This window comes from Scylla paramamosain, unplaced genomic scaffold (genome assembly GCF_035594125.1).
Source record: "Scylla paramamosain isolate STU-SP2022 unplaced genomic scaffold, ASM3559412v1 Contig40, whole genome shotgun sequence".
NCBI lineage: Eukaryota > Metazoa > Arthropoda > Malacostraca > Decapoda > Portunidae > Scylla > Scylla paramamosain.
Genome location: NW_026973705.1, coordinates 334460 through 345000, shown reverse-complemented (window position 1 = coordinate 345000; position 10541 = coordinate 334460). Strand labels below are relative to the sequence as shown.

Here is a 10541-nt window from a genome sequence, read left to right as displayed (position 1 = left end):
AAAGTTTGTTGCTATGTCCTATTGGCGTGTGTAGTTTGACCATGACTATATTTCCTGGCTGTATTTTTATTTCTCGTGCCCTTTTATGTTGTTGTTTTGTTAAGTATTGTGAGTATTGATTCATGTGATTTCTGATACGTTGGTAAATTTCCTTGAATTTATTGATTCTAGTTAGTATGAAATCATCATAGTTATAGACATGACGCGGTGCTGACTCTAGAAGTGAGTACGGTAAATTCTTATCCTCTCCAAAAAGAATATAATGTGGCGTTTCACCTGTGGCTGAATTGATATGTGTGTTCAAAGCACATGTGACGTGTGGGATCCATGTGTCCCATGTAATGCTGTGTGGATTTATCAATGTACGTAGACAAGTGATGACTTTTCTATTAAGTCTTTCCACAACTCCGTTACTTTCCGGTTTGTAGGCGTGTACATTTATTTTCTTTTTGTTGAAAATGCGACATATTTCTACTAGAATAGCGTTATTAAATTCAGGACCATTGTCAGTGATGATAGTTTTTGGGGTTGTGTATGGACATATTACTTTTTCAAATATAGTTGTAGCGATTGTTCTGCTTTCTTGTTCTGTATTGGCTGTAAAATGCAAAATCTGGAGAAGTAATCGATGATTACTAGTAAATATTTAAATCCATTATTAGATAGGGGCAACTCCAAGGTATCAAGGTGAATTCTATCCCACGGTTTCTCAGGAATTGGGTAATTCAACATTGGTGCTGGTGTGCGTGTGTGTCCTTTTGTTTCTGCGCAAACGTTACAATTATCTATATGATTGTAGATTTGTTTTCTCATGTCTGTCCAATAGTATTTCAGTTGTGCTTGTCTATAAGCCTTTTCTTTTCTTGGGTGAGAACTAGTTGCACAATCATGAATGAAGTGCAAGACATTTGGTACCAACTCTTTGGGTATAACTAACTGTTTCACTTTTCCACGTGATACTCCTTTGCATGTTATTTCGGTATTGCGGTATAGCAATCCATTATGTAATTGGAATTCCGATAGTTTATATTTCTTTTGTAGTATCTGTGCTTCTCTGTCTGTATTACCTTCAAGGTGCTCTATTATTTGCTTCAAAGTGTCATCTTTTCTTTGTTCTGAGTATACAAGTTCATTGTCTAATGTGGTTAGTTCTTGGATACTGCATACTACACTATTTACTTCTCCGTGTGAGACTATGTTTCGTGATAGAGCATCGGCTGCTGTATTTTTCTTTCCTGGTATGTATTCAAAGTTTATTTCATAATTCTGCAGTGTCACAAACCAACGTGCTAAGCGTCCTCTTAAATTCTTGTGTTTAAACAGATTCTGAATTGCGGTGTGGTCTGTCCACACTCTAATCTTGTAACCCAATATGATATCTCTGAAGTGTTCTAGACAATATATCACTGCTAAAGTCTCGCGTTCTGTGATGCTATAATTCTTTTCTGCAGCTGTGCAAAGTCTGGAAGCATATGCAATTGGGTGTGGATTACCATTTCTTTCCTGCAATAGTATTCCTCCTAACCCTATGTCAGAGGCATCTGTACACAAGATGAACTCTTTTGTGTAATCTGGGAAAATCAATACTGGCGAACTTGTGAGCTTGTTTTTCAGTGTTTCAAATGCTTTGGTTTGGGAAGGACCCCAAGAGAATGTAGTATTCTTTTTCAGGAGTGAACTCAATGGTTGTGCTATGTCAGCGTAATTCTTGATAAATTTTCTATAATATCCTGTTAGTCCTAAGAAACTTCTTACTTTTTCAACTGAGGTTGGTTGAGGAAATTGTTTTACGACGTCTACCTTTGACTGTACTGTCCTCAGACCTTGACTGTCTATTTGATGACCTAAGTAAGTTACTTCCTCTTGTAGAAAGCGACATTTTTCCAACTTGATCTTTAATCCTGCTGATACGAGTCTGGTGAAGACTTGGTTTAGTTTGTGGAAGTGTTCTTCTTCTGTTTGTGAAACTATTAAAATGTCATCAAGGAAAACACTAGCAGTCTTCCCAATCAAACCTTGTAGGACATTGTTCATTAATCTCATGTAAGTAAGTGGGCTGTTCGATAATCCGAATGGCATTCTACGAAATTGATAATGTCCCGTTGGTGTAGAAAATGCTGTCAATGGACGTGAAGCTTCATCGAGCTCTATTTGCCAAAATGCAGATTTTATGTCAATTGTGCTAAATAACTTATTTGAAGTGCCTAGACTTCGAAGAACATCAGAAATAACTGGAAGCGGAAGTCTGTCTGGAATTGTTTTCTTGTTGAGTTCCCTGTAATCAATCACTGGTCTCATGGTACCGTCCGGTTTGGGCACAAGTATTAGTGGAAAATTCCACTCACTGTCACTAGGTTCTATGACATCTTGTGACAACATATCTTCAATCAATTTATCAACAGTGGCAAGTTTAGAATGCGGTAGTCTATATGCGGGAACGTAAATAGGCTGTGTTCCTGGCTGGAGTTTGATTTTGTGCTGCAATAGAGTTGTTTTACCCAAGGCTTCTCCTGGCAAAGCAACTGCTGCTTTATGCAGGTGTAGTAAGTGTACTAGTTCTTTCTCAAGATCTGGACGACTAGTGGGAGCGAGGTGTTTCTTTATCTCTTTCTCACTCTGTGAGGATTCTTGTAGCGAAAACACTTGTGCTATTTGTTCATCTTTATCAGAGCTAAGGTCTTGATTATTGATTATTTCTATAGCTTTACTGACTTGGAAACGTCCTAACTCTGTTCCTTTCTTAATAGTTACGTCTGTGTGAAGCGTGTTGATGACAAATACTTCAGATTTACCCCTGTTTGTATGGTAAAGACCACTTTCTAAATTTATTCCACGAATACGTGACGACTCGCTTAAGGCAATCGCTGTCACATGATCACTTATTCCTTTTAGACTAACCTTTACCTTGCAAATAGACTGAGCCTGCAACAGCGTGCACTCTGTTACAGAACCTGAAACAATTTTCAAGGCTTGGGTTGGTGCATGTTGTTTGTTCTTTTGGGTTATCAGTGGGGAATTTGTCTTTTCATGACGTTCCGTAGGAATGCAATTCTCGTCAAGTACTGGTGATGAATTGTTTAAGTACCGCTCTGCCACGTTATTATCTGAGGGAACTGTGTTTACTTCTGTCTTAGGTTGTTGACTAACTGGTGCCAGGACATCTTGGCTGCGGGTGTTAACGAATGGTAGAAACTTGTAAGATATTTTAACTCCTCCCTTCGCAGGGAAGATAGTTATGTCTTCATCTCGCATTGTGTCATATCCAATGAGTAAGTTTCCTGGGAACGCTTGCTGTTCTACCACAACAGCTGTTAATTCAAACATGTAATAGTTCCCAAAAGTTACAGTTATCTGTGTTTCTCCTAAAGGTGTGAGTTTGTTTCCGGTAACTCCATGAATGTTGAATGTGGTTGGCTCAATAATGACCAAACCAGGTTTCGCTTTTCTTAGAAAATCTAGACTGATTAAGTTTATACGTGCTCCTGTGTCTAGAAACATGTGACTGGGTTCATCAAACACTCGTCCGGCTATGAGCGGACCTCCGGAGTTGTCATTTATATAGATAACTTCCTTTACTTCCTGGCTTTTATCTAAGTTGGAGTACCATGGCTGTGCTTTGGATTCTTTTATTTCCTGGTTTTGATATGAAATGTGGCGAGTTGACCTTCTGTTGGCTACTGATGAAGTGACTAAGTTGTACTGTTTTTTTCTTTTTGGCCATTGCGAAAATCCTGACTTCTAGCACGACAGTCTGCTGTCCTGTGCCCAATTCTGTGATGATAAGTACACCAAGGAGGATTTCTACATACTGATTCTTTGTGACCTTTATACTGACAGTTGGAACAGGTGATATTAGCGTAGCAGTCCCTTGCAGAGTTTCCAAATTTGTGGCAATTGTAACATTCAATTGTTTGTCTTTGTCTAGAAGGACTCCTACCATTATAAGGTGTTGTGGTTCTAGATTGTGATCGTCCTTGCCTTTGTGTGGTTGGTGTGCGTGAGTCTGAGCTAGCAGCTAACACATATGTACTGCAAGTAGGATCTATTTCTGCATAGCCTTTGAGTAGGCAATCTACCTCACCTAACTGTATGTTTGGTTTGATGTCTTTATAGAGTCTTTCCTGTACTACACCCTTGTTTGATTTGACAATTTGTGCTAGCATCATAACGAGAGCCATGTTTTTCAAGGAGATTTGTTTGGGTTCATTTTTCACAGACCAATCTGAGTTTTCAAAGATTGCTTCGATGTCTCTTGCTTGTGTATCCAACCTTGAAATGAATGCTGTTTGTGTCTCGTTTTGTTCTGGAGCTATTTTCAGAAACTTGACCATGGCGCGTATTGGATCTCTATCGCTTTTTGTTGTGAAGTGCTTTTTAAAAGCTTTGATGTACTCATCAAATGTTTTGATGTTGTCTAAATGTGAATATACTATGACGTGACGAGCTGTGCCCTTAACAGCGTCAATGTGTTCTTTGAAACATTCTATTTTTAAGTTATCCTCAACAATACCTTTGTTTTTTATCAAAGTTTCTATTCTTTTGACATACTGATTTAAATCAATAGTATCAGGGTCTCCACTGAATTTTGGGATATCAGCAACAGTGGTGATGATTGAATGTTTTACTACGTTAGCGTTTGTCATGGTGGAGTTTCTACTTTCACGTAAAGCTCGTAAACTGCGAGTAAATATAGGACTAGTTCGACTTGAAACTTGACTAGGTAGTGGCATACATGTGTACAATTTACATACCTTGTCCTATGATGATGGGTAGTGTGTGTGATAATGTTGGGAGACGCTCTACAATAAGGCAGTTATACTCAATGTTTCTTCGTGCTCAGTCATTCCTCAGGCATACACAAACTGTTGGTGCACTGGGTATTAGATAAAGTATTACATGAATATAATTACATTAATGATTGACAGGTTGAATACTGTTACCAAAGTATAGAAAAGTGAGTAGCGATGTCCTCTTGAGCGGCGGCTGCTAGTGGCGGCGTGCTGTGGCTGATGGCTGTGTGCAGCGGCTGCTGGTGGCGGTGTGCTGTGGCTGATGGCTGTGTGCGGCGACTGCTGGGGCGGCGCTGATCCTGCTCTCGTCTCTGGCTGCGGTTTCCTCTTCTAAGTCTCTTCTTAGTATTTAGATATTGGTCTCGTTGTTTGGTGGTATTAATTGAGAGTTACTCTTGAGTTTGATCGTGTGAGTAGTGGCTCGGGAGTGTGATGAGGTGTGGCGCGGTGCTGCGCGGTGCGGGACTTGTGCACACTTGTGGGGTTGACCTTGACTCACTGTGTTGGCTGGGGAAGCGTTATTGCTGTTGTTTCCGTTGCTGCTGTTTGTTTTTAATGTTTGTAAACTCTTCTTACTCTTCGGAGGTTGTTTAGGCTTCAGAATCCCAATAAGCTGAACACCACTGTGTTGCCACCACTGTGTTGTCATGTATGTGTGCACACTGTCTCTAGCCTCTGTGGCGACTATGTGTCGGTGGGCGTAGCTTGGTATCGGAAACGACGATTTTCTTTCTCGATAATCATCACTCACAACATCCTTGTGCAAGTGGGTTATCAAAGTTAGTCTGGCGTGTTGCAGTTTATTTAGAAAATATAAATTGTCTTACAGCTCAACAACAGTGTTCTTCTTTACTACTCAATCACACGACAAAGGTTATAAGCAAAGTTATTAAGACTCTTGTGTCTTGATCAGAGTCTAAGTCTTTGAGTAACTCAAGTCAGAGTGACACGGGTTGTGCGTCTGTACTATCTTGGTGAGTGGCTGCTACTCTAAAAGTGACTTGAGGATTGTCCGAGAGGTGTCGAGGCATACGTCATAGATTTCCATAGCCAATAATATCAAGAAAAATGAATGACGTTTTAATCTCCACCCAATGGGAGGTAAGCCTTTAACAAGCTGAATGGGCATAAAACAAACCGGCTGTTTATAGTTAAGCTTGGCTGTTATCAATTCAACGTCCTGTTCACCTCTTGCACAATTCTTCTAATACTAGCGTTAGATTCTCTAACGCGTCTCTAATTTCCTTCTAATTCTACTCTTATATCTATTCTTTTCTTCATGCAAAGTAGTGCCTATTACAGTAGTAGTAGTAGTAGTAGTAGTAGTAGTAGTAGTAGTAGTAGTAGTAGCAGTAGCAGCAGTAGTAGTAGTAGTAGTGGTAGTAGTAGTAGTAGTAGTAGTAGTAGTAGTAGTAGTAGTAGTATTAGTAGTATCATAATTATTGTCATTATTATTACTTTTATGAGTAATAGTAGTAGTAGTTAAAAAACTTACACACACACACACACACACACACACACACACGAGCCTGGAGAAGATCAGGTCACACAGGGTCAGGTCAGGTCTCTCACCATTGACTGTTTCATAAAGCCACAGTGATGGTTTGCAAGGTTCTCAAAAGTGTTTCTCCTGTCACTAATGCAGAAATGTTGTTAATCTGTCACTACAACCTTAAAAAATATTAAAAACCCTTACAACTTCAACTAGAACCTTTTAAAAGAGTGTTTCTCCTGTCAATAATGCAGAAATGTTGTTAATCTGTCACTACAACCTTAAAAAAATAAAAATAAAAAAAAACTTTACTAGAGTCTTTTAAAAATGTTTTTCCTGTCAGTAATGCAGATGTTGTTAATCTGTCACCTCAACCCTGAAAACACCCTTAAAAACCTTACATCTTCGACTAGAGCTTTTTTAAAAGAGTGTTTCTCCTGTCAGTAATGCAGAAATATTGTTAATCTGTTACTGGAACCTTAAAAACATCCTTAAAAACCTGCATCATTTCAACTAGAGCCTTTTAAAAGAGTGTTTCTCCTGTTGTTAATCTATCACTAGAGCCTTAAAAACACCCTTAAAAACCCTTACAACTTCAACTAGAGCCTTTTAAAAGAGCATTCCTCCTATTTCTCCTTCAAGTTCACCTACAGTCCCTCCTCCCCCTATCTCTCTCTCTCTCTCTCTCTCTCTCTCTCTCTCTCTCTCTCTCTCTCTCTCTCTCTCTCTCTCTCTCTCTCTCTCTCCACACAGTCCACAGCGACACGCTGGATTGGTTGACAAGCCTGCAGTAGCTGTCAACCAGGTCTGCTAAGCTCTCTGCTCCGCCAATGGAGGGGCAGGTGATGGTGATGGTGAGGGCTTCTGTAGTACCTGCTACCTGCAACATAAGCCTGGGGTAGTGGTGGTGGTGGTGGTGGCGGTGATTAGAGGAGAAGAAAGAGGAAGGATTTGATGAGGACGGTAATTGTAGTAGTAGTAGCAGCAGTAGTAATAGTAGTGAGAGACCCCACCCACACCTCTCTCGCTTCTTCTCATCTCTCTCTCCCTCCCGGTCCTTTTCTCATTTAAATCCGTCACCTACCCACTTCCCCCCCCCCCCCCTCTCTCTCTCTCTCTCTCTCTCTCTCTCTCTCTCTCTCTCTCTCTCTCTCTCTCTCTCTCTTTCACCGTCACTCACTATCGTCATCACTCTCACCTTAAACTGCACCAGAGCCTTCCTGTGTTGCTCGCAGCTGCTCTGTAAGGTCTCCACGCTCTAAATCTGCTCAAAGTTTGCCATGTGTTGTGCTTGGAGTAGTAGTAGTAGTAGTAGTAGTAGTAGTAGTAGTAGTAGTAGTAGTAGTAGTAGTAGTAGTAGTAGGGTTAGTAGTAGTAGTAGTAGTAGTAGTAGTAGTAGCAGTAGTAGTAGTAGTAGTAGTAGTAGTAGTAGTAGTAGTAGTAGTGACAGTAGTAGTAGTAGTGGTACTTACGGCAGAGGCAGAATCTGTCCAGTAGGAAATACCAACACTTGGGCCGACAAGCAGAGTGACAGGAATAGACCAACCACACTGAAAATAGTAGTAGTAGTAGTAGTAGTAGTAGTAGTAAGTATCGACAGTACTACAAGACTCACATACAAACACTTCAGTAACACTTAACACTTACGCCGAGTGCACAGCGGAAGTTTTCGATGTCAAACTTTCCAACTTTTCCCAAAATCTCGAGGCACTTGAAGTGAGATTCGTAATCGAAGAACGCCGAGAATTTCTTAAAGTTTCCCTGCAAAGCCTTACGTAACGTTTTCTGTTTGGTGGTGTTGATGATGTAAGCCGGTAGGAATTCATGTAGACCGACTTCCTTCTCCGGCTGCTCAAGATTTGACTTCTTGTCCATCGCGCATCCGTTCATCCGCTGCGGAGAAAACGGGGGTGTTAGTTTTGCCGTCGCAGGGGGTACCGCTCAGATTTCAAGGGGGACCTAAATCGTGTTGTTTTCCGCAGTTTTACCTTAAAGACTCGCTTGATTTCGATGCAAGTGAGCTGGATGGCTGTGTCGAAATCCATGCCTTCTGCCGCCCTGCTTTCATCCTCCAGGTAGTCACTCTTAACCTGGAAATAGTCATAATAGTAGTAGTAATAGGGATAGTATAGATCACTCTCCCTGAAAATTAAAGACGAGGTTTGCTTTGGGAGTACAGGGGTCTTAACTCTTTACTGTCGAAGAGGACAAATATGTCCTCCTTGGAATACATGGTTTTAACTCTGAACTCTGTATCAGAGTTCGCTCGCCGGTCAGGACATACAAGTCCCGTTTCAGCTTTCGATCGGCACCTTTGTTTACACTGGAATGGTTGCCGCTTCTCGGATGAACCAGGACACTGAGAGCAGGTGGATGCGTGCCGGAGGTTGCGCAAAGCAGCCACTTTCACTGCATCATGGATGTATCCCCAGGTAAAGCACAATTATGACAAAATTTGCTGTGATAAACGCACACCTAAAGATCATATTTACATCCCAAAAATCCTCATATCACCCTTTGCCAAACATCTGTAGTGCTTGTTTAAAGGTGACATTTCTGTCCTATCAGGCAAATGAATACTATTATATAAATGAGTAATATTTTCGTCTTTGTTATACTACCGATATATTTTTGCAGTGACATGCAAATAGTTTTGTTATATATTAAACTTGGTTTGATTTACACTATAACACCATAGATGTGTAATGAATTAAAAACAATGAGTGACAAGTAAATATTCTTGCAAGACCCTCTCGTTGCTGCAGTACTACTGCATTCTGCGGACAAAATAAAAGTTCCAACACCACCGAAAGGCTGGTGGAAACATTGTTAGCTGCCAGTGATGCCGAAGTTAGCGGGGATGAGTGTTATGAAGTGGGTGAAGGAAATCAAATCAAATCTACATTTTGTTGACAACACGACACTAGACAAAACTGACAAAATATGCAAGGTGAGACCTCTAGTTAACCACCTACAGGAGAAGTTTTCACAAATCCCCACGACAGAAAACCTGTGTGTAGATGAGCAAATGGTCCCTTCCAAGGTCAGTCATGTATAACAGCATTGTGAAGAGAATAAGGAAGTGAAAGGACGATATGAAGAGAGAGGTAAACATTCAAGAAATAAAAAAAACTCATAAATGGGGTTATAAGATATTTGTGTTGGCAGACAGCATGGGTGTGGTGTGTGATTTTATGCCTTATACTAGAAAAATTCAAGCTGTTGGCAAGCCTGATGTTCCAGATCTCAAACCAATCTCGAATGCAGTACTGCATCTTGCTGAAAGTATACCGAGCATGAATAATCACAGACTGTACTTTGACAGTTGGTTCACATCTGTGCCCCTCCTTGAACATCTAGCCTCGAGGGGAATATGGTGTTCTGGCACAGTGCAGGCAAGGAGACTAGAAGGTTTGACGTTCAAGTCAGAGACAACTTGCAGCTCAAGGTACAGGTTGTCATGATGAATGGGAAACGAAAACTGGGGACACTAAAATTTCAGGTGTCAAGTGGATGGATACCAAGTCAGTGTGTCTTGTATCATCATTTACAACATCATGGCCAACAGAGAAATGTTCCAGGCACGACAAGAACACTAAAGACAGAGTTGAAACCCCCACGCCCAACATTGTAGCAGATTGTAACAAACATATGGCAGGTGTTGATTTGTGTGACCAATTGCTTGCTTACAACCTTCAAAGCAAGGAAATACTATCAGAGGCTTGTATTTCACTTACTTGACATGACTGTGGTAAACTGTTGGTTACAGTACAGACGATCAGCAACTGCTGTGGGAGTGAGTCCCTTCTCGTAAGCAGAATAGTCTCTGTGAGTTCAGGCTAAGACTATCAAGGTCCCTGATGTGTGGTGGAAAGATGTGACAAGTAAAAGAGGAAGACCTTCAAATGCTGTGGACAGTGCCTTTGCTCAGAAGAGGAAAACTGGGAGAGCCACCAAGAAAATTCCAGAAAAAGACACACGGCAAGACAATGTTGGGCATTTCCCTGCTTTCAGTGCAAATAGGGGCACATGCAAGTTGCCAGGCTGTAAGGGAAAAGTACAAATGTATTGTATGTAATGCAAAGTTCACCTGTGCTGTGATGCAAGAAGGAACTGCTTCTATGATTTCCATGCAACGTGAGGCGGCACACAAGGGTTGTGCTAAATAAAAAAAAAAAAAAAGGAACAATTCTTCGAAGTCAATTTATGGATTTTTTTTTTCATTAATCAGAGATGAGATATTATCACATGAATGCTCA

The 10541-nt window shown here is 40.7% G+C and overlaps 2 long non-coding RNA genes across 3 annotated transcripts in view; both read right to left on the bottom strand.

Annotated features, from left to right (window-relative positions):
• The window catches only part of LOC135098003 (uncharacterized), an 8745-nt gene extending 2631 nt beyond the window's left edge, over positions 1-6114 (bottom strand). The window contains exon 1 of the long non-coding RNA XR_010266418.1: positions 4752-6114. This is a non-coding gene — a long non-coding RNA (uncharacterized LOC135098003). The remainder of the gene's footprint in view (positions 1-4751) is intronic.
• The window catches only part of LOC135098004 (uncharacterized), a 13188-nt gene extending 4062 nt beyond the window's left edge, over positions 1-9126 (bottom strand). Inside the window, exons 1-4 of one of the 2 annotated variants that reach the window (XR_010266419.1) lie at positions 8271-9126; positions 7930-8175; positions 7755-7832; positions 7026-7162 (exon numbers count right to left, since the gene is read on the bottom strand). This is a non-coding gene — a long non-coding RNA (uncharacterized LOC135098004). Of the gene's footprint in view, positions 1-7025; positions 7163-7754; positions 7833-7929; positions 8176-8270 lie in introns of those variants that run through there. The other variant, XR_010266420.1, reaches the window with a different exon arrangement.
• Positions 9127-10541: the final 1415 nt, after the last annotated feature.